General features: G+C 38.3%; 1 protein-coding gene and 1 long non-coding RNA gene across 2 annotated transcripts in view; both read right to left on the bottom strand.

Moving 5' to 3' along the window:
• Positions 1-27,312, bottom strand: part of LOC139124345 (uncharacterized) — a 287,549-nt gene that overhangs the window by 209,610 nt on the left and 50,627 nt on the right. The window lies entirely within an intron of this gene.
• LOC139123678 (uncharacterized) lies at positions 22,316-26,278 on the bottom strand. Its single transcript, XR_011549749.1, has 3 exons — positions 26,238-26,278; positions 24,701-24,809; positions 22,316-22,672 (listed from the first exon to the last, which is right to left on the bottom strand). It is a non-coding gene; the product is annotated as an uncharacterized lncRNA (long non-coding RNA).

Below are 27,312 nucleotides of genomic sequence, written 5' to 3'. Positions count from 1 at the left end.
ACAAATTCATTGGCTCATCTTTAAGCCAACCACAAGTGGCAACTTTGTGGGCATGGTTTGAGTTTAAACCATTCAAGTTTATGAAATTAATCGCCTGTTTTTCAAGCCATTGTCATCATCAGTCACTCAGTCACTGGTTAATTTCTAAACCAGAATTTTACATCACGTCACGACTTGACAGGCCTTTCGCACGATAGTGAGGACCATGCGCATTCAGTGCAACAGATTGATTAGCTTTAATTTTTGGCGATACAATTTTGTGAAGTTTTCAATTCAACAAAAGACATGGACTTGCTTCACGTCTGTGGGCACATAGGCCTAAATATCAAAACAAAAAGAAGGAATTAGCCTAATTGACAATAAAAAGCGTTGATCTCAAATGACGTCACATGCAAAAATAAATGTAGGGCCTATACGTCGGATTGTCAACATTTTCCAAGACAACGACGAAAGTAAAAACCAAAATAATTCATGGCTCAGACTAATGCTACCACAACCGTGAGTCACGCATGCAACAACAAACTTTGGCCGAATGCGCGCGTGTAGCAAACCTGAAATCGCGATCAATGCTATTCTCTGTAGGCCCGGATTGTAGGCATATCCGTAATTTTTGCCAGGCCACAGCCTTGATCCTGGGACAAGTCTGACGCATTTTATTATTAAGGACATGTTTGAAATGGATGTTCTATGCCCCTGAATGTGCCAAAAGTATACACAAGCCATAGCAAATGCAACTGATATTCAGACGGTCGTTCAAATCACCAAAACAGCCTACAAGGAGGAAGTCCTTAACCTTTGACCGTCGTTTCACCCTTTGTAACATTACACTTTAAAATAGTTCAATTTTACACAATGATTCACCAAGCCAATGTGTAAACTTCGTTATAGATATTATATCTCCGTGACATATGTAAGAATTATAGTACTTGTTGATTGATCGTACTCTTAAAGGGACCGCTGGCTAGTGGAATCCCCATCCCTTCACTTTAGGCAGTTGCGTATTAATTCCTGTATGGCACAGAACTGCACTGCGCGCCAAAAATCCGAATTCCCACTGGCCTTCGCATCGTAGCCGAGGCGTTATTGACGATCGTATCAGCGCTTACGATTCCGTACTCCGGCACAAGTCGACAGTAATGGCTTCCGTCACCGATGAAGAATTACTTCGCAAGCAAGAACTGGTTATGTACCTCAACGATAGCTATTCGCCACCACATATACACGGGTCATGATCAGATGCAAGTTGCAACCGACGTCTTGGAATGCACAGCCACAAATCAAACGTAAGTTTGTTTTTGCATATTCCGTGGAAGATTTGCAAAGTTATTGATTTAAACTGGGCTTGTTTTTTTCCTCAAAGCATATCGATTAGCTTGAACCATTTTTGAGTAACATACATGCGTTTGAGTATTGTCGGAAAAAGTGAAAATTTCCTTGTCACAACTATTCGCCATTGTCTTCGACATACGCTACACCATGGACGGGTGCACCGACGAAGCGAAAATTGATAGCACTGCTTGCTACTCATTGACATTATCAATGATCATTGCCAAGGATGTAACAAATTAGCCTTCAATTTCATTTTATCAGGCTGAACTGATGTGTGCTTGTCCATTTCGTATGTTTATCGTGTTTGTATGGCTTTTGAAGTTTTCACGACCGCGAATGAATGTGTTTCCCCGAAATCGTCCGTGCTGGGTGAATAATCAAATGCGTTTTCTTAGCTCCACTGTGTCAGCTGGTCAGCGACGAGGAGCTTTTCTAAGAGTAGCCCTGAGTACAGGTCTGTGTGTTCCCGGCGTTATACGGCCTCCACCACTAGCTACCTCTGCAACGGTCTATGCATTACTGGGGTTTCAAAATGGCGATCCCCGTGGGTAAACAACTTGTCGAGTACGTGATGTTTCAGAAAACGAGCGGTTTTGGATGTTAGGAGAAGTTAATCGCATCTTTCCGTAGGTCGGTAAGGAGGTTAAGGTAGGCAGGGAAAGGATTTTGCCCCGATAGAGCAGAATTTCGGCCAAAAAGACAGCGTTTTCGTTGCAGTCCTCATCCGGACTGCAGAGACCCCAGTTATGTTCATAGACCGTTGCAGGGCTATGACGGATAAGTTATAACGCTGGGAACACACAGACCTGTACGCAGGGCTATTCTGAGAGGTGGATCATGGATGCGTCGTCCGATGTACGTCGTCCGTAGTCCGCTGTACATTTAATAACTCCTTGCCATTGTCCATCCTGAACGGAAAGATGGCAATCATTTAAAATTTGTCATCCATCAGTTCACAGGAAAATTGCATTTAATAACCCTTTGTCATTATTGTATAGGACGGAGACGTGAGACACCAACAAATAGCTGCAACAAGAGCTATTGCCACAGTAAAGAGATGCCCATTTTACCAGAAAAAGTGAGTAAAACTGCACATTTGTTTCACGCTACCTTTCTGTGTGATTTTCAGGCAAACTGACTTGCCACAGCTTATTTGCAGGTATCCTCATGCCATTCTTTCAATAACAAACATACTGTTTCATGGATGATATTTCTTGTTTATGTTGATAATAACCTCAAACTGGCAACTTAGATGATTTAATACAGACACATACCTCACAAATCCTTTGGCCAAAAAGATGTAATGGTTGATTCTGTTATTCAAGGCAAATTTATGTTTCCACAGCATGATTTGAACTTGGGTCCTTCAACATTGCTTACACAAATTTTGTGAGCCATCTTGTCACTCAAGACGGGTAAATATTAAAGTGATTCATTTTCAGCAAAAAACTTCCTGTACAAATGTGACTATTGACTTCCACTTACTGGTAATAGATAATTATTTGTTTCTTTTTCAACAGATTGTCCAGGACATAACATACCTTGATACAGAAAATGCCTTCAGCTCCACAAATTAACAATGGAATCTCTGAGTACAATGTGTAAGCAGATATGGAATTCAAAGAACAGATATAAAAGGTGATCAAGTATCGTTATGTGCAGTGATAATAATTACATCAGGCATGAATGTTCCTCATATTTCCACATATTACACTAACACTTTGGTTTTGTTTAAATTTCAGCTGTTATTACATATCTGTGACATATTATCTTTGTCGTGGTCACACAACAGACAGACATGTTTAAACTTTTTATTGTTATAATCAATCATATGAGGGGAGCCACTTGCTTGCACCTGGTTTATGATATTGAATCTTAGTCTGGTGTATCAAAACATAATTTGCCATTTCCCTTATTTTTAAACAGGCATCAAACATTTTTGGTTCTCAAGAGTGTCTTTGGTGGAAAAACTGCAGTTGGAAAAATGGTAACAGTTGTGACGTAAGTATTTCTTGTTGAAAAAATTTGTTACTGTGATTCAGTACAAACTAGTCAAGGCACATAATGTGCCTTGACTAGTTTGCTCTGACATTTGCTGTAAGTTTTAGCAATTTTCAATCTTCATTGTTGTGTGTACAAACTGCAGTTTTGATAGCTATATAACAGTCTCTTGAATACCAGTGTTCTGCTTGACAATGTACTGTGTACATGCTTAACAACCATTGTTATTGTTGACAAATGAATTCTATTCCAGACTGAAATTAGATATTTAACAATAACCATGCTGTACACATATGAACTGGGTTGAGAATATAGGGTTATTCACAAAATACGGCCCTGTATGGACGAGGGCTAAGTGAGTGACGTATAGGACGAGCCAAAGGCGAGTCCAATACGTCACTCACTGAGCCCGAGTCCATACAGGGCTGTATTTTGTGCATAACCCTATTATTATACACCTCCCTCCATTAATCGTCCGTATAAACTAATTCTATGGTAAATTTTAAGGGATGCGGCATGCGCGATATGAGTGGAACGCGCACTATTGTTGAAATAAAATTGCTACAAATCCCTTAAAATTTGCGCGTCGCGCGTCTCCCGTATTCGAGACTCCGCGTACTATACAAAATATGGAAAGTTATTGGACGGTCAAACTCCCATAGGTTACGGCAGTATGTGTATAATAATGTATGTTAGACATTCATTATGCCTTAAGAAGTAGAACAAGAAACTGCAGTATATACACACAACAAAACTACTTGGAAATTGCCAATGGCTACAGCTGATGGAATTTCATCATGCTGGGTTTATAATTTCTGTCAGATGCAGTAGAACGATGTCCGTGTAACCCTACACTGGAAATCTCTCACAGCCCTGTTACATTCTTAGGGCTGGTTCAGGGATGTGCACATACTTGTACCAGCTCTGAGAAGCTACAGAGACTACCAGCTATTAAATAATATCCTCAGTATAGTATAGTCAGAAAAATAAGTAGCACAGCTGCATTTCACATCCATGTACCTAGTGTGTCAACAGTCCTGTACAATAGTTTTGCAAATACTACATGTAACATGGGTTTGAAAAAATGAGCTTGAAAATTTTCTTCCAAATCAACCTTGTGGAAGCAATGTGTACAGTTCTGTAATAGGGAAATTCCAACATAACTGGTACATGAATGTCTGCATAGGCACAATTGCACTGTGTGTTTTACAATAAGGCTGGTACAGGGAGTTAAGCTTTTTGGTACAGGGAGGTAAGACAATCTCCAATAAAATATTCAATTACAATAAGGCATTGCGGCACTTAAAAATTGATGAATTCCTTCAAACACCAGCATCCTGTGACTGCTCTACATCTCCCTTCAAATATACTCCAGTTGGCCATGTCATCACTGGTGATCTGAACTTGGTTGAACATCACCACCTTCGTAAGATATTATCTTGTGGACCCAAGTTCAGAGAACCTCGCAGGATCAACTGGAACCATAATTTTAAGATCATTATGGACTCTGTTGAAGAATATGCCAGGAAATGGGCTAAAAGGGAGGATGTAGAGCTGGACACACTGTCAGAATGGGTCAAATCTGTGAGGAAAATAGTGCGTAGCCGTATTGGTCGACTAAGATCACATGTTTGCAGAAGACCCTATTCTGTATTTAAAGATCCTGATGCTGTTAAGTGTTTGAATGATATCCATGACAAATATGTTGTCGTCCCTGCTGATAAAGCTGCCAATAACATTGTATTTGTCTGTAAGAAGTATTATTTTGAATGTCTTATAGACGAACTTGGTGTAACTAAGACCTCCACCAACTCCACTTACAGACGATCAATGTTCAACAAAAGTCACAAATCTGAAATTTTGGCAAACCATAAGTCATTCATGGATAACTTTAATATTACAACAAAGGATGACCATAATAAGTTGCCTAGCTTATACTGGATACCAAAGCTCCACAAAACACCTTACAAAGCTAGGTTTATCGCAGGATCTTCAAAATGTTCAACAACAGAGTTATCGAAGATACTGACTTCTTGTTCTTTGTACTGTTAAACGGGGACTTCAAGCATACTGTGATGTTGTCTTTTCTCGGAGCGGTATAAATCAAATGGGATATAAAAAATTCGAAGGAACTCTTGGAAAATTTGAAATCAAGATCTGTTTCAAAAATAACATCTATTAAAACTTTTGATTTTTCCACATTGTATACCACAATACCACATGATAAATTGAAAGAACGCTTGAAAACATTATCAACCAAGCATTTTTCTACAAAAACGGTTCACGCCGTTACACATATGTGGTATTAGGGTATAATTCTACATATTTTGTTAAAAATATTACTAACGCCAAAGTGTTTTATACCGAGAAAGACATTATCAGTATGCTTAATTTCCTCATTGACAACATATTTGTTGAATTTGGAGGACACATTTTCCAACAGTGTATAGGAATTCCCATGGGCACTAACTGTGCTCCCTTACTTGCCGACTTATTTCTGTTCTCATACGAGGCAGAATTTATCCAGAACCTTATCAAGCAGAAAAAGGTCTCTGTAGCTCGTACTTTCAACCTTACATTTAGATACATAGACGATGTTATTTCATTGAATAACTCTGAATTCAGTAAATATCTCGCTATGATTTATCCTCCAGAATTGGAGATTAAAGAAACTACAGATACAGCCTCTTCTGCTTCATATCTGGATATTTTACTTGAATTTGACTCTAATGGTCACCTTTCTACTAGGCTATATGACAAGAGAGATGATTTCAACTTTAGTATAATCAATTTTCCACACCTCATCAGTAATATTCCACTCTCACCTGCTTATGGGGTATACATTTCCCAGCTTATTCGATATGCAAGAGCATGCAGTTCATATGGTGATTTTGTAGAGAGACATGGCCATCTCTCTTACAAACTGTTAAATCAAGGTTACACCAGAGCAAGACTTGTCTCTACATTCAAACGCTTTTTTGGCAGGTATCGCAAGCTGGTAGATAAATACGATATCTCTCTTCGACAAATGATCACTGATGGCATCGGTGACATGGGGCCTTAGTTAGTGACCACTACCTATCTGACTTACAGATTGATATATGGCGGGTGCCACATGTGGGGCAGGATGCGCTTACTATTTTCGAAACACCTGATATCACTTCTTGGTCTTTTGGCCAGAGGTCCATATATCTTTCTTTCATGAATTTGACTTTGTTTATGTACCGTCTATTTACTGTCTGTTCTGTGCTGTTTTGTGTCTATGTTTACAACTATTGTCTTACAAATTTTGACCTAGTGTTATTGGATAATGGATTGGTATGATTGCGATTATTATGTGACAAGGGTAAAAAGGGGCTGAAAATTTCACAGCTGGTATGTGGATGTGTTCATCACTGTGCCTCAAATGCTGAACACAGGTCCTGGTACAGGGAGGTGATCAGCACTTCTGGTACATGCATATAGTGCTAGGCATGTCACATACCTACAGCACACATTCATATATCAGGGATGTGTATAAAATTACTCCTGCTACAGTGTTCTCAGGTACATGGATGGTACACAGAGTACTCGTCAAAGCTGTGCTAGGATGTTGTACAAGGACATGGCCATGTCAAATCTGCATTTGTCAATTTGTTTCAAGATAAAAGGCCGATATGACCATCAACCATACCCTCATTCACATGAATCAAATGTTTACTTGGTAGATTATGCTTAGTTCTGTTGTTCTGATCTCCATTAGCCACAACTTGGGGCTTTCTGCCAGCATTTTTGTTCTGCTTATCAACTGCAGTTTCCCATTCAAGTCATTGAAGCATGATGAAATCCTCAATGTTTAGCTACTCAGTACAGTATGTACATGTAGCATTGTTATTGTTGAAATTTCATTTAGGGCCGGACAAGAATTCATTTGTCAATTATAAAAATGATAAAAATACAGGCTGTGTTTACAAACATTATACTTGGCATTTTAGTATGCTGAGGAAAGGAGGCCAAGAAACTGTAGATGATAAACAGTAGTGAAATACTGAAGAAGTAGCCAAAAGTTACAGTTAATGGAGCCTCATTTACTTATTTCAAACTATATACATGTGAAGTATATCATCAATGATTGCTGTTGCATAGCCAGAGTGATAAAATGCTTTCTCAAAGTCTTTCCAACTTCTTTGCAAGTCTCAAAAGCACATTGCACTGTGACTCTAATATATCTTGCCTTGTAATATATTCATTTTGATATTCTGGATTTGAAATTCATTATCATGACATTCAAACCATAGTTTTACACATTTTTGCCAGTGCAGTGATGCAGCAAGGCCTATGACATTGACAATAACTTGTAAGAGCTATATTTTTCATGCTAAGAGACTTTACCCTGAGTATCATTTCAGATTATTGGTGCACCAAGAAAGACTTGATAATAGTGTACCTTCAGTCAAATATGTGTTCAAGAACATGACTGTAGATAGGCCTTGCCCTCATTGTACTAGTAGCTTGGCACTGAGTGTTTTACCATGATCTAACCTTGTGCGTCAAATTTTAAATGTTTACATCTTTTATATTCCAGGATACTGGAAAACTCTGAGGAAGAGATGCAAAGCAGCAGCCCTGTTTAGGTATGCTCGTCTATGAAGGAGCAAGCAGTTTGTGTTGTTTCTTGAAGGTGTAATCTTCTGCAGCATGGAAAGAGACAATGTTATGCTGGGTTTGCTTAGTTATCTAGGGTTTCAAAGTTTAAATCAGATGTCTGAAAGGAACTTGTCAATTTGTAGAGTACTTCTGGCTTGACAAAGCTGGGATGTGAACTAAATGTGCTGACAATTTTGAGTGGTCTGTAATGCGCAGGGGATTTCCCGGTGAAACAGCTAGCAATTTTGCATCAGATGCATGAGGTAAACTTTATAACATCAAATTATGTTATCAGTATGATCTTACAAGTAGCATTCATAAGAATGTCATTTTCAGGGAGTATACCCTTGTAAGTATTAGATTTAATTATGTTGCAACAATTACTGTTTCATTTCTTGTAAATTGCAATAAATGTTAATGTGAAATTAATTTTGGTGATTGTTGTTGTTGTTTTTTTAATGTAGCTTGCATGCAGGATCTCTAACTATTTCAGCTGTTGTTTGTGTTTCAGATATTTTACAGTCCTGTTTTGTGTAGCTCCATCACATAGAGGACCCAATAGGCCATTCCATGGGATGATAATCCTCCCCTGTGTCTGCAAAATTTGAAGAAATCCAATTTGAATTTGAAGGATGGTCAGAAATAATTATCCCTCCCCAACCCCACCCCCCCCCCCACCCTCGGCAATATGGCTAATATTGAACTGGTTTGTCAGCAAGCCATACGAAAGCCCTTTAGTGGCATGTCTGCAAGCCAGCTTGTATGGCTTGTTGGTAAACAGAGGAATCCTTATAGTGGCTTGCATGTAAACCATAATTAGTCAGAAATTGGTTTGTTTGTAAGCCACATTGCAGTAATATTGGCTTATCTTCAAACCAGATGGAACCAGAATTGGCTTACTGTTGAGCCAGAGAAGTGTGGTATTGGTTTACAAATAAGCCACTGTTCAGCATTATCTGGTATATGGGCAAGCCACAGTATCTAAAACATGGCTTGCTAGCAAGCCTAGTTCATATAAGAGTGGATTGCCTGTAAACCATTGTTCAGTGCTAACTGGCTTACTGGCAAGCTGAAGTGATCTCTACTTGGCATGTATATATGCCGTATCAAAACCCAAACTGGCATGCACAGAAACCAGACTTGGCATGCCAGAAAGCCAAATATAAGCCAAAATTCACAACTCGAAACAATCCGTTTACTGACAAACAAGCCGGTTTATTTTTGGCTTGAATTTAGCTGGCCGGCAAACCAGAAAAATTTGCAGTGTATGGAAAACGAATAGGTACTATGTCGAAATTTTTAGTTAGCCCAAGTCATGCATGCAATTGTAACGAAGTCAAATATCTACCTAAATCCTAAACGTAGAAACACTCAGGCAAGCACACAGGACACTGTCCCTGGCATTCATCTTCGAGAAAATAATCACATGTATTTGTTGACATTTTGCCCATGTGAATGTTGCACGAAAGGTATAAAGCAAATATTTTGATACTTGAGTTCTGTAATATTACTATCAGCTGAAATACGCAAGTGACCAATGACATTACCACCATAGCCAACAGAAACTGATTCGTATTATGGTGGGAACTCTAAAGGCAGCTTTTAAGGCGTTTATTCGGGCCTTCTAGGAAACATACGGACATGTACGTTGCGAGGGACTGTGCATAGATAAAATCACCAGCACAGATGGGTTTGACACATCTTGGAACGGTTATCTGACTTTTATCTCATAGTCACAATTATCACATAGATTACTGAATGTGTTAGCTCATCACAGGCGGAACGTACCTAAGTAGACAATGATTGTTACAATTGGGGTCAATGGAACTGACGAGTCCTTGTTTCCATTGTTTGAAGTTAATAGATAAAAATCAAGAGTGATCGATAATGATTTACATAATGTGAAGATGTCACCTGGTCACAGCGATCAAGGTCATGTTTTTGCATGTTTAATATTCATCTCTGATTTCAAAAACCAAGATGTCATAAATCCCTTCATGGGATAGTGGTTAGCGTGGAGGGCTCATTAGTGAAAGTCCGTAGGTTCAAATTCTGGTGTAGGCATGCAAATGTGTCGTATCTTGCTAGGTGGTGTTAATGTGGGCTATCGAAGAATGGTTAGGTTGTAGGCAAGTAGTAAACAAGGGTGAGCGGATGCGAAATGCCATCGCCATTGAAAAAGGAGAGAAAAAACTTTAAAAATATACTGCAAGATATAAGAAGCGTCAGAACCACCCGGTGTTTCTGACAGAAACACCTCAAATTGAAGACTTCGTGGATTTAAACACCGATGAGAAGAATACTCAATGTGGTTTAACTTTGAAGCCTCCTCTTATGACACCTGTTGAAAATTGTTCCATTCTCCAACTAAAGTCAACGATATTGAAATACGATTATTACTTTTCTGAAATTATGAGAGAAAAATAAGAGACAGGAAATGTACCATGGGTCGTTGGTGATTGATGCCGCGCCAATCCCTCACTCCAGATCAAGGCTCGACATCGCGATGTCTACCGGGACAACGTATCTATTGTCTGACATTTCCCAGAGTTCGAAATGTATGCAACTACCAACATCTTGATTTCAGTATTGTTTCAATGAACATACCGGGAATGACGGACTGTACGAAGACGAATATGCTAAACAATTTGTTTTTGAGCATGGTACGCAAGTACGTCATGTCAAAAAGATAGATCCTCGCGCAGACTAGTACAAATTAGAGAAGTTAGATTTCCAGTACCAACTCATCAATCCAACGTGCATACTATTGCAATGCCTCTTAATACGGAAATCCATGATGAAAGTGACCTATGGCGGGTAATCAGGGCCAAAATTCGAACTCAACATTCTGAATTTGTACAACCCATTTGGGATTCGTACTCGCAATTTTGAACTTTCGAAGTCCCATTTTGCATTCGTACTAGGCCAACATTCTAACTTTCAATTTTGGATTCGCAGTCGCCTTTTTCATCTATCGAACTCCCCATGTTTTATTGATTGTCATTGTTTCAAACTTTCGAACACCTCATTTTGCATTCGTACTGGCAATTTTCAACTTTCGAAGTCCCATATAGGTCCCCATAGAGCACTAGCCAGCCAACACAACCCAAAGTGGGCTTACAAATAGTCAAATGCTACTGAAAAAAATAGTCGGTGTCATTTTACATGAAGCTACTCATCCCATTGTTAGGAAGTCCCAAACACATGGGTTACCTTGCATTTGCAAAGCGAAGGTGACTATTGACACGCTAAGATATTTTAAGAGATAGATTATGTTGACTGATTAAATCAAACTGCTCCTTTTTTATGTAGAATTGTTTCTTATAATGATTTATTTCTACCACGAATCACCTTGCGCTCGGGAAGGTAGCCTATGTTCGGGAAGGAGGTCGGAGCGATCTAGTGGGCGACCGGGCGGTCGGCCGTCCCTTCGATTGAATGAAAGCCCAGGCACTATCGATGGTATACTGTTAGCACCATTTAAAATGAACTTGTAAGAAAGCAAAAACAAACCTGGCCCGCCATAACTAAACGTTTGCACCGAATCATGACCTATGACCACGTGACTAAGTGACTCCTTATTTTATTTTTGATTTGGTAAGAGTACGGCGCGCCAAATGTTTCAAAAATATTTATCGATTCAGTGCAAAAATAAACTGTCTTTCTCAATTGAAATAAAAATTCGGTCTCATTAGGAAGGAAATAAGTAAGAAAAGTATAATTAAAAAACAAAAGACAGAAATGTCATTTAATACTTCATTTTAACTTGAGAAAAAATCTTTTAAGCGTAATTAGGAAATAAACAATTTTCAACGATTTGAAAAAGTCATACATCCATACTTATCGACATACATACACGTATAATAGTTCGCGAAAAAGGTGCAATGAGTGCTGATTTTACAAAAAGAAAAAAGAAAAATATGTTATACAGTGATACGTCCACAACATTCACAAGAAAATCACTAAAAATCACTACTACCACTCGGAAAAAATAGTACAAAAAATAAAAACGTGAACCACATACAGAAAATAATTGTAAAAGAATCAGACAAAAAAAGCCATGCATACATAAAATTATTTATGTACTTAAGAAAATTAAAAAGCACTACGTCTCATAATAAACGTATTATAGATAATCAAAATATAATATGAATCACCAGCCGCTTTGACAGTAAAGAGAGAAAATCGGTGAAAAAATTCGGCAGTGATGGCTCTAGACAAAAGTGGATCTCATCTACAAAAAAATAAAATAAAATAAAATAAAAACGAAAAAAATAAAAAATGCCATGAACAGAGATACAAAAAACGCGTGGGCCTGTGGAAAGAAAAAATAAATGAGGACTCGCCACAGCAAAAAAAAAGAAAAAAAGAAAAAAAAAAGAAAAAACCGAGCACTCGCCACAGAAAAAGAAAACAAGCCCGAAATTACAATTATTTTATTCAAAAAACTCATGATTCACGTTTCCTTCGATCTATGAATCCCAACAGCAGGGAATCCGATCACCACATACTCCAATGTTTGACGAAATATTAATTGAGCATTTCAGTGATAACGTGACATCTTGAAACCTAGCTCTGTTTGGCGGGGCCCTGCTCTACTTGAAACCATACTTGATGAAATGAAGTGGGCAATATCACCTGAAGAACGTCCAAGTTCACAGTGAATAGTTCCAGAGAGTCAAGTTAAGTGAGCCAATTCAGGCAGTCCACAGGTCAGATCACGAGCGAGACGTACAACCCATGACCCTTCATAGCAACACTGAGAACATATCGATGCCTTACGCGCGGTATGGCAGGGAGCTCACTGCAGGCCTTCCACCGAGCCGCACTGTCATCGCCGTTTGGCCTACATGATTTCTACACAGTTTTATACGTATGGTTCGATACATCGGGTTCAAATACCATGATAATAAACCACCTCGTTGTTTGCTAATTCCTCGTCTATCCTCAAAGATCACCCAAATCATGATAAAATGAATAGTTTTGAAGAAATCTGCCGCGTGTTGAGAGAACGTCCATCGTTTTCCGTGTTCGACAAGACGAGCGACGCAACTGTACTAGCCTTACGATTACAAGAGTGTCCGGCCTTCGCAACGCCAGACACTCTCACTATACTCGCAGGCTAGACCGGCACATACACGACATGTCGATCCCCATTGCAGAAATCTTTATATCCACACAGTCCAATATATGGAGCTACGATATTTGTGCAGTAGCCTATACATAGCTCTGGGTGGCAGGGCAGGGCTGTGAGTTACCGGCGTTATACGGCCTGGCCGTATCCGGTAACTCACAGTCCGGCCTTGCTGCGGTTCCGTAGCCCTACCACTCCCTTTGCTGGTTGTGAGCTACATAACAGTGTACAGAGAAATAGCGGCTGCTTGATCAGTGTTTGTCAAGTCGGGCGCGTTCGCGTTCTACAGGTACTAGTGAAAACGTTGCCTCGAATTTAAACGGAGTGTTTCAGCCCGAGTATTTTTGCCTTTGCCACACTCCGTTTAGAGGCTAAACCCACGGGATACGTGTGTGGTTCGATACATAGCGGCTGCTGCTAGCTTTGCATGGCAGGGCTGTGTACGTGTTACCGGCGTTATACGGGAGGCCGTGTCACGCCGGTAACACACAGCCCTGCCATGCAGAACTAGGCCGCAGCGTGCTGCGTGGTATGCAATTTTACTATGCATACCCACACGGCGGCCGCTGTGTATCGAACCACACGTAACTGTGGGCTAGCGGCAAGCCATCGTTTTGTTGGGGTTTGGGCACAGACTGTCTATGGTTTGGGAGAGGCGGCCCTACACTTTACAGCGAGGGGATCGCTGGGTGTAGGCCTACTGTACTAGCGATGAGACCGCCGGCCAAGCGCTGGCTTACCACCTCGAGCTAGTGTACTTTGGAGCGAGGGACCGCTGGCAGCCGACAAACCACCACGAGTGTTTTGTCCACTTTTAACCAAAACTGGTAACTGTTTATACGTAATATAGAATGGGACGTGTCGGTAACTTGGACGTCCATGAGATGATATTGAAGACTAGAAGCTGAGAGTTATCGCTGAAATACCCCAAATATCATGTCCAACATCCGAGTGAGATGATCCAAAATCCTCTGGCATTAAACTGTAACAATCATGACGTTGACAATTATTCAATTTTCATGTTGGGCTTTTTCTGCGGGGTGTCCCACTCTGTTTTCTTTTCTCGAACGGGCCTCTTTTTTTTCTACTGAGTTTTTTTTTTTTTTTTTTTTTTTTTTTTTTTTTTTTTTTTTTTGGTAACCTCGTTTTTTTTTTGTATTGTAACCTCGCTTTGGTTTTTTTCCAAGCTGACCTCGTTTTGGTTTCTTTACAGCCTCAACGCCGGCGCGATCTCGGTCGACTTTTCAATTGTGATTCTCTTTCTTTTTTTAGTCAGACCTGATGGTGGTTCGTTTTGTTTTTTTGGTAGTAGTGCAAGTACTATTTGTGGTTTTGTTTTTAATCATTTCAATATTTTTTGTGTGTGTGCTTGATTTTTTTCTCTTTTTTTCCCTTATAATCAGCATTCATTGCACCTTTTTATCAAATACACGTATATGTGTACGTCAATAAGTATGGGAGTGTGGTACTTCCAAATTTTTGAAAAGTGTATCTTCTCATTACGGTTTAAAGAATATTTTACAATTAAGAATTACATAACATTCTGCCTTTTTTTGCAATAATACTTTTCTCGTCTATTTTCTTCCGTAATTCCATCGAATTTTTATTTCAATCAAGAAAGACGGTTGCACGTCATCTTTATCTGTACAGGCACATTCAAATATTTAATGACACGTATTTTCAAATGAATGCTATTTTTATGAAAAGGTACATTAAAAAATGCAATGATATGGACGAAAGAACTTTTTTCTTTATTATTCATACACGTTTAAGACTTTTTTTAGAAAGAAATTTGACAGTTTATTTTTACTCTATGACGATAAATATTTTTGAAACATTTGGCGCGCCGTAGTAAGAGACTGGTTGACAGTTTTCATCGAGGAAAGTTAGAGCAAATGTTCAGTCTTTCACTCTGGAGGAGCACACTTTCACGTATGTAATGTAAGTTTTGCAAGGATGAAGCCATACTTAAGGAAATGAATGCTTGGGCTTCGTGTTGGCAAAGACAATAAAGACTAGTCCCAAAACCCGTTGCAAATCGTCCTTCTTTCCCCAACAACATCAAGTACTCTTAAAGATATGTGAGGCAAAGATGGCCGACGGTGACGATGACTCGGAGATGTTTGTTTGCGTTTTCATTAGACCGTAGACGGGCTGGTCGGCCATATTTTACTTCTTCTGCCGAGCGACAGATTACGCTTGGTTCGGAATATTTACCGAATTATCGGCAAAAAGTATGGACTCAGACATGAACCGTCGAGATAGTCAATTACAGGTCGGGATAAAATCTAAGAACTATCGTTCAAAACCATGGCAGGGCAGTAGCCACCACACGCGTGTCAATAGCCTCGACCTTTCCTAATAGCCGTCTCGCTCACCTTAATCGGTCCTTCTCCGTTGATCGAGGCGCATGGATGCTTTTAAAAACGGGAGTTCGTCAAAAATGAGAGCTAATCAAAAATGCGAGTTCGACAGTTAAAAAAAATGGGAGTACGAATCCGAAATGAGAGTTCGAATTTTTCGTCTTTTGCGAATCCAAAACGGGGAGTTCGAAAGTTGAAAACGATGATTACGGACCCAAAATGGGAGTTCTAAAGTTGAAAATGGGGGCACGAATCCAAATTGGGAGTTCGATAGGTGAAAATTGGGATTTCGTACCTAAAATTGGGAGTACGAATCCAAAATGGGGATATCGATAGGTGAAAATTTCGAGGACGAATCAAAAATGTTGAGAACGAATCCAAAATATTGAGTTCGAATATTTGCCTTGATTTCCTGCTACAGTGATCTGCTAAACAGAACTAACTTAATGTGACAGATCAGTTAAGAAAATAGTCATGGCCTGTCACGTCTCAGTATGTAGTCCAGAGACGATAGTTCAATCGTTATGGGAAAGTTGTCCTACTCTCGTCTGAATGTGTCTTGCAAGCAGTTGCCGGATCTCCCAAAGTTATGAATGGTCAGTCAAATTTACGACTGCGGCAAACCGTTGCCTAATTTGTTTTTAAGACAAAAGACCCATACCTCTACACTGCGTCAGAAATTACGCTCACTTTTTTCTCTATCTTTCTGGTCCACTAGCATCACTGTGTCTATACTGCGTGTCTCACCCTCTGATTGTGTCCAGCTGTCTGTTTGTTTGTCTAACCGCCAGTCAAATCTCTCTCTCTCTCTCTCTCTCTCTCTCTCTCTCTCTCCCTCTCTCTCTCTCTCTCTCTCTCTCTCTCTCTCTCTCTGTGCTGAAGTTCCTTGGACTGACATCATGAGAGAGTACCGTACCTGTATATTTTTATCATTGCACATAGGTAAATGCGACCATGTGTGATATTTTCACTAAATCAATATATTAATAGAGAGAGGAACAAAATGTTTGAGTAAAAGTCGTATGAATAGACACATTTATGGAAACATTAATCTGTAATAAAATATGTCAAGTTGCCTCATACGGGTAATTCAGGCACGTTATTTTACCTAATTCAATATATCGGTCTATTTTATTCACATTAAAACCTCTTGAGATGACTTTATTTATCATAGGTTCATCAATTAAAATCACCTTGAAAGTCTGGTTACGTTATGTAGTGACGTAGTGTTTCAGGAACATTAAAATTGTAAAATTTACCTGAATGCAGTGGCTGTTTATAGAAGTGCCTTGAACTTTTAATCCAGTGGTCTCCCCGAATATTTGGTGTGTAAACAAGTCAACTGAAAAAGTTTCTCACGACTTAAAAGCACGAAAGTGTGTGACCTTTCGAAAGTACCTTCATTAATAAGCACCTCTCCCACTGTGTAAATACTATGCCAATTTTCAAACTTGAAGAAGACAATGTTTTCTGAACACTGGTCAGGCCCGAGTGGGCGTGTTATTCAACGTAAAATTTCAACATATAATGACGTTGCTAGGTAACATCAGCGGTGCCCGTCAATAATGATTGTCTCGTGCTCTAAAATAACCTTATAAACGCCCGTAAATTATCTTTGACATTTCTATTAAATCTTAGTCAACTATGGATATTGATACAACCAGTGTAAGGATGGTTATCGCCAGTCATTGTGAACTTTTTAACAGGACTCAAATGTTATTTTTCTTGCCCTATTTCATATCATCCAAGTCAACATGTTTGCCTACAAGTCCATGGTGATCTTATTACAGTGTGCTGGTGACAACTACATTAATAATAAAAAATATTGTCGACCTCTGGCTCCCCAAATTTTATCAGTTTTTCTGGTCGCCAACCCTGAAACACTTCACTGTTTTTCTTCTTTTTCTTGGGTAGTATTAACGCAAACAGTCGCCACATTCGAAGGCATATAGGCATTTAGAAATTTTCCAATAGCCATAACCTATGCATGCAATTGTAACAAGGTCAAACATCGACATACTTTAATCTACAACGTAGAAAATCTCAGACAAGCGCACAGATCACTCTCTTGACATTTATTTTCGATAAAAGAATCATATGTATTTGTTGATATCTCGCCCATTCCAATCTTCAACGGAAAGGTATATAGCAAATATTTGAATACTTGAGTTCTGTTTGTATCAGAGCGAAATACATGACCGATTTTACGGAAGTGACCCATGACATTACCACTTTAGCCAATAGAAATGACAAGGCGACTTTAAGACGACGTCTATTTTTCTCAGAGATAGATTGTATTTGGGCGAGTAAATAACATCTTGAAATATGGGATTGTACAATGACTTTAACTTTTTGTGTTTCCAACATTGGATGTTTGTGCTCGCAAACGCACACATACATGACAGATGTTTTACACTTAAAACTATCAATGCCTCTTATTGCCATGTCTACAAATGATTAAGATATCTAAGTATCACACTAATTCATGCTTTCAAATTGGTTACAAAGTCTGAGCACCCATAGTTTATAATATTTAAGCTCCATCCAAGTCTGGCACACTTTGCTGTTACTTCTTATCATAACTTTTGAAAAAAATACACAATTCCTTAACATATCGGCCATGTAGTAACTTGAAGGGTTTTCTTTGCTCACAAGGGCTGTTCATTAGAATTTATCGACTTCAAATTACAGTGCAATCTTTTTTATTCTACAATATGAGGGAAAGCCATCTATCCTATATTTAATTTCTTTGTGAGTAGCAATGAACGAATTATATAACCTCGATCCTCTATACAAGCAAAATAATCACAATCATACCAATCCATAATCCAATAACACTAGGTCAGTACGCCTGCTTGCAGATTGACGGTTTTCAATACATAGACACATTAAATATCAACCAGATCACTTGTGAGATTCAAAACTGTGCCTCACCAGTGGCCGGTGAGAATTCCAAGGTCCATCAGATAGCAGCGACAATTTCCCATATTTCTAGCAAGAATAATGTTGCTTAACAGTTCTCTCCACCGGTTTTGAAAAATAAACCAGAATTTCTAATCTTGCAGTGGTGATGATGACAAGAGAGTTTCACTATAGCACAACTCCCTCAAAATCAACAATTGCACAAATATTCATCAATTGAAAACAAAATCATTTACTAGCTTATATAAGGTAGTGACCTACGTTGTCTTGTAAATTTGTAATATTTACCAAAATGCACTGTGACAGGTTTCAGCATTTCCTTGGATTTTATCCAGTGGTCGTCAAGAAAACCGGCTGTTTGGTGTAAATAACACAGATCCGAAAGTTTTTCATGACTTCAAAACGATAAAATGTGTGACCATCGACAGTATAATATTAATGAGCATGTTTTTCACATATATGTATATACCATTACCATTGTTAAACTTTATTGATGTAATGCTTGGTGAATCCTGGTCAGGCCAGCATGTCTCGGTCATTGTTAATGTTTCAATAAGAGTCAAATGCCTTTTTCATCATCGTCTGCAGTGTGGCCCGTTGACATGTCGATAGTAATCTTATTGTTGCATGCTGGTAAAAATTAGGATTAAAAAAAAACATTGCCTGCCTTCGGTTCCCCGACTTTGCCCAGTTTTGTGGTCTCCAATAAAGTCTAGATTTTGCTGATTGTCTATTTCTATTGTGAGTAGTGATCATGCCAACAGTCACAACCTTTGAAATGAATAAGCGAGTCCAAATTTTCCTTAGCCCCAAGTCATGCATGCAATTGTAACGAGGTCAAATATCTACTTAAATCCAAAATGTAGAATCATTCAGACAAGTACACAGGACACTCCCCTTGGCATTCATCTTCGAGACAAACAGCACACGTATGTGATGACATTTCGCCAAAGTCAATCTTGCACGAAAGGTATATTGCAAATATTTGGATGTTTGAGTTTTGTAATATTACTATCAGACTCGAATATTGCCGAGAGAAATGACAAGAGGAATTAAGACCTCTATTTTTCTTACAGATATCATGTATAACTGTAAGTAAAGCACATTTAGAAACACAAGACCATACGAGGACTTCCGCGCTTATTTTCCAAAAGTTGGGTGGTGTTTGTGCTCGAAAACTTACACGTTATTAAGTGGCAATATGTTTTGTAACTATCATTTGCTTTTATTCTAATGTCGGCATGGTTTACGGTATCTTAATTTCATATTTTTTCAAGGCTGATGTCAGTTTTAAAGTTGGCTGTGCAATGGTAACACATTTTGTGGACGTATACTTTCCCTTTTTTATTTAACCACGATTCATGTCTGATACATGTTGATGTCACTTGATATCGAAGGCCATGACGTTATATTAGGCATTTTCTATAGAATATGAAAACTATATTAAAGATTTCTCAACTTTGAAGCAATTGTTGAAATGCATTTTGTCTTACAATATCAGGAAAGCAATCTATGTTATATTAAATGTCATTGAAAGTAGGAGTGAATGAATTTCAAAATCTCGATTTAATATAACAAGCATGTCTGTAGAGCCTGCTTAGAGATTCAATGTTGTCAACAGATACACACATTGAATATCATCGTGGTCACATGTACAAGAATATTTCTCACATTCCTGACCGCTGGGAGTGTTGGATGGACGGTGTGGGAAAAATCGATCTCACACGCTAAGAAATCGTCTCACACTCTGCAGTAAATATCACACGAGCTCTGATTGGAGGATAAACAGCTTGTTTCTTCCCCTCGCAAAATGTTAACCAATGGCAATGGCAAGATGAGTAGCACACGGACCGCAACTACAAAATAAGAAGGTCAGAGTACAGTGGCAGATTTGTCACGATTTTGGACAATGTTGTATCGCACACACAAAGGACCCGGTATCAGATTTTTCACACTCGTTGGGGATATTTAGTCTCACACTCGCCAGCTACTCATGTGAGACAAAATATCCCCAACTCGTGTTAGAAATCTGATATTAGGTCGTTGGGGTGCGAGATTCTATATGTCTCACCAGTTCCCAGTGGCAATTCAAGTCTCTACGGATAACAGTTAAAATTCCCATTTCTATAGCGAGAATAAGACTGCTAAACAGTTCTCTCCACCGGTTTTGGAAAAACCAGAATTTTTCTTTTTGCAGCGATGATAATGACAACAAGTTCTCACCACAGCACAACTTCCTCAAGATCAATAATTGCAAAAGTATTCATCAATCGAATAAAACAAAAGCATTTACTAGCTTACATTGGGTAGTGACCTACTTTGTCTTGTAAATTTGTTATATTTACCAAACTGCACTGTGACAGGTTTCAGCATTACCTTTAACATTGAATAAGGTCGTCGTCGAGGTAACCGACTGTTTGGTGTAAATAACACAGGTCCGAAAGTTTCTCACGATTTCAAAACGATAAAATGTGTGACCTTTTGACAGTAATTATATTGATGAGCATGTTTTTCACATATATGTGTATACCATTAACGTTGTTAATCTTATTGCTTTATGTTGGTCAAAATTAGGATAACAAAACATTGCATGCCTTCTATTTTACGACTTTTCCCGGCTTTGTTGTCTCCAACCAAGTCTAGTTTTTACTGGTTGTCTTTTTCCATTGTGAGTAGTGATCACTCCAACAGTCACCACCTTTGAAATGAATAGTCGTGTCCAAATTTTCCTTAGCCCCAAGTCATGCATGCAATTGTAACGAGGTCAAATATCTACTTAAATCCACAATGTAGAATCATTCAGGCAAGTACACAGGACACTCTTCTTGGCATTTATCTCCAAGATAAACATCACATGTACGTGTTGACATTTCGCCCATGTCAATCTTGAACGAAAGGTATATAGCAACTATTTAGATGAGTGAGTAATTCTGTAATGTTACTATCACCCTGAAATATAGCCAAGAGAAATGACAAGAGGAAATTAAGACAACCTCTACTTTTCTTACAGATATAATGTATAACTGTGAGTAAAGTACATTTAGAAATACGAGACCGTGCGATGACTGAGAAATGACTGAGACTATGACTATGGACTATGACTATGGACTAAGAAATGACTATGGACATATGTTTTTTAACAATCATTGCCTCTTATATTAATGTTGGCCATTGTTTAAGTTATCTAAATTTTATATTTTTTCATGGCTGATGTCGAGGTTTTAAAGTTGGTAGCTGTTTGCTAATACATTTTTGAGCAAGATAGTTTAACTGTCTATCATTTAACCAACAATTCATGTACGACACAAGTTCATGCCACTTGATATCGTAGGCTATGGCGTCATATCAGACATTTTTCTATAGAACACAAAAACTATAAAAAAGATTTATCAATTTAAAAGCAATTTTTTAAATTGTATTTTGTCTTACATATGAGGAAAGTCATCTATGCTATATTAAATGTCGTTGTGCGTAGGAATGAACGGATTTAAATATTTCAAACAATTTCCTATACAAGCATGTCTGGATACCCTACTACAAGATTAAATGTTGTCAACAGATACGTATACAACATTGGATATCACCCTGATCACATGTACAAGACTATGCCTCACCAGTTGCCGGTGACAATTTAAAGTCTCACCGGATAGAAGTTAAAATTTTCCATATCACTAGTGAAAATTAGGCTATTTAACAGTTCTCACCAAAGGAAGGGAAAGACCAGAATTTCCAAGTTTGCAACGGTGAGACTGACAGCAGAGTTTCATCACAGATGGTAACGTGTCAACCTAGCTATCCATAAACCCTCTAAACTATCAGATTTTGTGGCATCAACGACTGTCAATATTTTCTTTACTGTGCCAAGTACAAGGTTCATTAGATGATACAGGTATATAATGTCTGTATGCTAAAAGTAACAATCATAGACAGGATATACGACTTATTATGAAAGCAAATTTGAGCTTTATTTCACTTCAACGGGTGTCAATATTTTCAAGGCATTCGAAGAATGAATACGCAGAAAATACTATTGGTTAAAAACAACATTTTTGAAATGTAGAACAAGGTGACCAATTGAGGTGTCAGATGCCCAGTCGGTCATTAAATTTCTCATAAACTATTTTAAAGGCGAGCCATTCATGTCATCCATATCAATGTCATTAAACTCGGTTGTCATACTTGCAACCCTTCCTTAAAAATGAAGAATGACCTGTTGAAGTTCATTGTTGTCCGAATTAACCATCTCTTCTTTCAACGGTGTTGTAGATAAATGTCATTACAAGGAGAGTGTTTTTTTCTGAAACGGAGAAAATTTATCAATCCGGTTAAGTAGAATATGGTTTTCAAGACTTGTTAACAACATCCATGCAGGTAAAATATCATTTGTCTAATATTCTTTAACATCGTGAAAGTTGGAGACAAGTTTCAGTGAATTAAGCCTGAAAAAGTCGACAATGAGAACTTCTTAATTATAAGCAACTACGAGAGTTTTTTTTATTATTATTATTATTGAAGCCTTAGTTGTAATTTAATGCACTTGTTAGGGTAGTATTTTGTGTGTGTATGCACATGTGTGCAAAATAACATCATGGGCGCGCCTTCCGTCAGAGTCTTTTGTTCTATTTGCCCCGTTTAGTCGGTCTCCGTTACCCTGTGTGTATACAAATACGTGTCTCCACTCCCGCATTCAATTACTGTTCGACCATGGACCATTGCTCTTTGATATCAACCTATGACCCTGCATGCAAGCTAGATATTGCGTATACTTTCTCCGTGAACGTTTTTGCACAGATTTTAAATCCATCTAACTGTCAAAAACTTTGTTCCAAACTCTCTAGACTTGGCTTAATTTAAAAAAATCATGTCTTGAAAACAAAAAGTCCATTTACATACTTATTTCGGGTTACGTACAAACTCATGCAAAGTGCAATTCGGAGGGAGTTGACTTGTCCTTGTGCATAAGACAAGATACTCAGTCTCAGTGTCTTGTTTCAATATGTCTATATCTTCCTATTTCTTTGCTCTCTTCTAGACGTCTGACTTTTTCTAACTGCCTATGGATTATTCTTTGTATTTCTGATACATGATATTAGACCATTTAAGTCAGTCATGGCGTTCCATGCCTTTGTATTTCTGTCTTTCCCCCTTCTCTTTACCTGAAGAATTTAACATCAGTGCAATTGTACTGTGAACCTTTGGACAATATAGTAGAACAATATTTCAATATCATTATTAAGGAAATATCAGTGCGTCACCATTCTAGATTCAAATTGCGACAATACTGTTACAAGGTCAGAATGCAGATGCCCGTCAACATGACAAACTAAAAAAAACTCTTCAAGAGCGAAAAAGGATCATAAATAATTTTCAATGAGAACCAAAAGTATGTTAAGAAGTGATGTTATAAGTTGAACGTTTGATATGCACACATGGAAACTGCACTGATTTCATTTGATATTTTCGCCAAGTTATACGTGATTAGTTTTCTTCTTAGGTATATAATCATTATTCAATTCAGATCCCACGTTGCAAGCTAGAATAATGTCTGCAGGTATGATCATTGGGTATCCTGGCAACATTTCGAGCACCAGTGCGTACACGCAGTGCGTGACGCGGACAGGTCATCTCGCATAAGGTGACTTTGGGTGGCGGACAATGTATGAGCTGGCAATGTTCTGAATGCTAAGACAATATTATGAATGCCAACGACAACATTTAAAATACGTGTGGCAACATATTAAATACCTAGAAAAACACACAGGATGGCTAGGGCAATATGATAAACGTCTAAGGCAACTTTTTAAAAGCATAGGGCGATATAGTTACTGCCCAGCACAAGATTGAATGCCTAGGAACACATATTAAATGCCTTGGACAACATCCTTAATGCATAGAACGACATGCTGACTGCCAAAGACAACACTGTAAATTTCAAGGACTACATTTTTGAATGCTTTTAACGATATGTTTAATGCACATTACAACATGATATTAATGAGTCATGACAACATGATATTAGATTTCTTAAGACAGTCATGGCTTTCCATATATCATCGTATTCAATTGTGAAGGTTCAACTACAGTTCCCATTGAATTAATAATTTGCACAAAATCTCGATTATGTAAATGTTTTGCTTATCAGTATCGAAATGAATGTTTTTCCTGTTGATATCTACTAAAAACGGTCGTTGAAAGGTCGTTATTTGTTTGTGTAGTATTCCTTCAACTTTCAACTCCTACGTGTATTTTGTAGGTTGCTAATGTCTTAATGTTGCTCATGCGTTCACAATATCTTACCGACTACTTGTGGGAATCGATTCCTTACCTATTAACTATTCCACGTCATCGTTTTCAGAAGTAAGCCATGCAAATAAATGCCAGAGTGGCAATCAGGCTGTGGTACAGTCCATGAACATTTGTCCCGCCACCGCATTCTGAAAAGTACAATATTGGTTGCTTAAGTTTTAGGTCAAAGTAGTATGCGTCTCGAAAATTAAAGCTCCTATAGCTGCCAATGTTAAATAAAGTAATCTCAAAAATATCGTCACGTTTCGAAGAGCTGTCTTGGTATAAACTCATTCAAGATTAAAAATGTGCATAACATTGCCATAAGTCGAAAGTGGCATGTAAATAAAAACGTTCAAACAAAATTTTAAATTTCCCGCAATTTTCAAAAACTCATGTTACAGAGAAAATTAGATTGTTGGCCATCGTGTGTTGTGCAATCCAGCAAATGGCATTATGCTTGTTTCTTTTATGATCACCATTTTTATCTGCAGGAAATACTGCATTTTGTACTTTTTCCTTGGGGCGCCATTTTATGATCGCGGCAGTTATTTATAATTTAACCTGTTAAAACTGGTTGGCAAGCAGTGATACTTCCATAAATGTTCTTCAGTAACGTAGCTCATGTACACGAACCGACTTTAGTTTGAAATTAAAATCATGAAAAAATGTATAAACTTCGAACCAACTGGGGCCTTAAAAACTTTTCCCAAAACTTTCCCCAGGCAATCTTTCAACTTACCCTTTCAAAATCAAGAATAAAATCTGGTAACGGAGAAACAAATTACCCACGATTTACATATATTTGAAATTCAAACTTGCTGCCGTCCCTGTGCTTTACTATTGAAACAAAACTCATTATTATTTTTTAGAAACCTAAGACAGTGAACACTTTTCTTAACCAAGACTTCTAAAATGAACACCAACAAGGCTAAGATGAGAAAATATATAGATTAACAAAAGACTCCCAATGTCAGTCCCCGGGGTGCATTCCACCATAAAACTGAACAAAGTATTGCATTTAGTTTGTCAAGTATTCATTTTCCATACAATAAGTTCGTCGAAAGCTAAACAAGTGATAGCGTTGTAATGGGACAGACGGTCTAAATGTCTTGCTGATGATTAAAGTAAAATTTTGGACAAAAATGATTCGTTGTGTCATATGTTAATTTCATTTCTTCGACAATTGTCTATATCTCTATTGAGATCAAAATCGCATGTATATTTTATATTTTAGTTTGAAACACAGTTTTCTTAGGACATTCAGGATATGCTAGGCAAACGTGTTCTGCTTTAAATCAATTTAATTAAAATAAATGATCTTACAACGTGTACGGGGTTTTGATCACTGCAAAGTTAACATTTTGCAGGGTGACATTTTGATATTTTAGTTTGAAAAATAGTTTTTCTTAGGGTATGCTAGATATACAAATAAAGCACAAATTAATTAACAATTTAAATGATCGATGTCCTAATAACATTTATGTTACCTAATTACTGTTATTATATGAACGACCACCACCCAAATTAACAAAAAGCACTAACTTATGATTGACACAAATTTTCTTTTTTCTTACCTGCTGATGTCTCGCCTCCTTCAGTGGTCGCCGTACCTAGAAGTAAAATATAGCAGAAGGACGATAACTGTCCTGATCGTTAAAATTGCAATAAATATGGCATTATAGAAAGATAATATGCACAGTATATTTCACGTTTTTGGTATTTGTTATAATTGATAATTTCTTAATAGTAAAGAAAATAGGGTATCACTACAATAAATATACTTTATGTATTACCCATGACCCTCTTAACGGGCAGACGCCTTTGGCGGCCCACTCCAATTAGGTTTACTTCATGCAATGGCCATGATTGACGCTCTTTACCGGCGGGCCGCCTGCGGTGGCCCACTACAATAAATTGACTTTATGTAATACCCCATGACCATCTTAATGGCCGGGCGCCTTCAGCGGCCCTGTCTAGTACAGTTTACTGTATTCAATGGCCATGATCGACCCTCTTTACCGGTGGGTAACCTTTGGTGCCCACTATAATAAAGTTGACTTTATGTATTGGCCCATGACCCACTTAACAGGAGGGCTGCCTTTGGCGAACCACTCAATAAAGTTTACTTTATACAGTGTCCATGGACATAAGTTGTCTTTGGAAATGAAGTTAAAAATTGCCTTACAGTCGTCTTAATTAACAGACGTTTCAACGGATGTGGCTGAGAAGTTTGTGCACTGGCATCTCTCCTACACGAATAAAGTGCGCCGTGTACTGGAATTCAAATCCAAACCGTGCGGGTAAATTTGACATATGGGTTTTGGTTATTTTTCAGCAAGGGGGGTCATCAATTTTTTTCGTCTGACAAAGGGGGGGGGGGTCATCTTTTTTTCATGAGAAATGTAGGGGGGTCTATATTTTTGTGAACACCTGTGACAAGATTTTGCCGGCCCCCCCTAGGCCATAAAAAATGAATGGTCCCTTAATCCATATCATACAATGTAGAGGGACTGGGGGCCTCATTGGGCGCTTGGCTCCGTAAAAGCAGGATGCGTCACATTCCAAAGGAACTCACGCTTAAGTGAAATCGGATGCGTAGGCGGACAAACATGCCCATGATAGCGGGCAGTGAGGGGCCCCAATATAGTC

This window comes from Ptychodera flava (assembly GCF_041260155.1).
Source record: "Ptychodera flava strain L36383 chromosome 23 unlocalized genomic scaffold, AS_Pfla_20210202 Scaffold_23__1_contigs__length_28996876_pilon, whole genome shotgun sequence".
NCBI classification, from domain to species: domain Eukaryota; kingdom Metazoa; phylum Hemichordata; class Enteropneusta; family Ptychoderidae; genus Ptychodera; species Ptychodera flava.
Note: the sequence above shows the minus strand (reverse complement) of the source record. Positions and strands in the feature narration are given on the sequence as shown.